The 1,942-nt window shown below is 46.8% G+C and overlaps 1 pseudogene; it reads left to right on the top strand.

Annotated features, from left to right (window-relative positions):
* The first annotated feature begins 387 nt into the window (after window positions 1-387).
* On the top strand, window positions 388-1,306 carry LOC117715710 (Y-box-binding protein 1 pseudogene; annotated as a pseudogene).
* The last annotated feature ends 636 nt before the right edge of the window (window positions 1,307-1,942 follow it).

The raw sequence follows: 1,942 nt of genomic DNA, 5'->3' as shown, positions 1-1,942 counted from the left end.
AATATAACAGGATATGTGATTGGCACGATCTTGCTGTGAATCAAGTTTTTTTGTGTGTGTCAATGACAAGCAGGCATATCAGAGCAACAATAGCTGGCAGGCATGGGACAAAATGGCTATAGCTGGGGGCTGGTGGAGTTGCAGGCCTCAACACTAACAACATCCTCACATGGACTATAGGAAGGTTTTGCCTCACCCTCATCCCTTGGGGGATGTGAATTAGTCAGAGTTCTCTACAGAAACAGAAATTATAAAATATGTGTGTATTCTATATATTATAGAATTATATATTACATATAAATTATAGAAGACAGAAAATACATGATATGAGTTCAATCAGTAGTGGGAGAGTAGACCCACCGGGCCACAGTCACTATTACAGCAACCATGAGCAGCAAGGCGGAGACCCAGCAGCCGCCCGCTGCCCCGGCCGCCCGCCACCCTCAGTGCCGCAGACACCAAGCCCGGCTCCAGGGGCAGAGGCACGGGTAGTGGCAGCCCGGGGAAGCCTCACATCGGTGGCAAGGGACAAGAAGGTCATCGCAATGAAGGTTTTAGGAACAGTAAAATGGTTCAATGTAAGGAACGGATATGGTTTCATCAACAGGAATGACACCAAGGAAAACGTATTTGTACACCCAGACTGCCATAAAGAAGAATAACCCCAGGAAGTACCTTCGCAGTGTAGGAGATGGAGAGACTGTGGAGTTTGATGTTGTTGAAGGAGAAAAGGGTATGGAGGCGGCAAATGTTACAAGCCCTGGTGGAGTTCCAGTTTAAGGCAGTAAATACTCAGCAGACCATAACCATTACAGAAACTTTCTTTGGCGTAGGAGTCCTCCATGCAATTACCAGAAAAAATATCAGAATAGTGAGAGTGGGGAAAAGAACGAGGGATCGGAAAGTGCTTCTGAAGGCCAGGCTCAACAACGCCAGCCCTATCGCAGGCGAAGACTCCCACCTTACTACATGTGGAGACGCTATGCGCTGACCACAGTATTCCAACTCCCCTGTGCAAGGAGAAGTGATGGAGAGTGCTGACAACCAGAGTACAGGAGAGCAAGGTAGATCAGTGAGACAGAATATGTATGGGGTTACAGACCACGATTCCGCAGGGGCCCTCCTCGCCAAAGACAGCCTAGAGAGGATGGCAATGAAGAGGACAAAGAAAATCAAGGAGATGAGATCCAAGGTCAGCAGCCATCTTGTATCCTGCAACTTCAGTTACCAATGCAGACGCCCAGAGAACCCTAAACCACAAGGTGGCAAAGAGCCAAAAGCAGGCATACTTAAACGGGTTGAGTGACTCGTGGGCATGAATTGAAGGCAGCAGGAAGTGTTGAGGGGTCACCTTTATCGTAATGTGTAACTCACAAGCGCAGAGGAAGGAAGGAAGTGCAGGTTGATGCGACCTGCGAATCTCTGAATAGTGCATCTGTTTTCAGCTTCAGGACATCTCTAATGAATACTCATTAATACTGCAGCCGTTGTCATTTGTACGCTTTTGTCGGTGGCCTGTATTGTGCTGACATCTACTCAAAAGATACCGTTTAGTCCCTCAACCTGCTCTGTGAATGAGCTGAGACACACCTACTTATACTTCCCACTGAGGGACTCAATTGTCTTCCATACTTGGATTTTTGGTTCCGTTTTCAATAAAAATAATCATGATGGGATGTTGTTTGGCTGATTGTCAACATCTCTGACAAAGACCTTCTTTCTGTGAGGTGTGGGCATTGTCCTAAAGCCCTATGCTTTGTGCATTTGCTATGCATCAGGCCCATTGTCCTGTCACAATGATCTATGACAAAGGAATGCCTCTTCCGTAATTGTTCCCCAACACGGAAGTGCCAGTCAATAATGATATGTCACCCCGTGATTCTTACCTGACACTGATGATGGTATCCAATGGTTTTCCTCAGCTTTGGTCTAGCGTTATGGT

Source organism: Arvicanthis niloticus, chromosome 9, assembly GCF_011762505.2.
Source record: "Arvicanthis niloticus isolate mArvNil1 chromosome 9, mArvNil1.pat.X, whole genome shotgun sequence".
Lineage (NCBI taxonomy): Eukaryota > Metazoa > Chordata > Mammalia > Rodentia > Muridae > Arvicanthis > Arvicanthis niloticus.
This window is presented reverse-complemented; position numbering and strand designations above follow the sequence as displayed.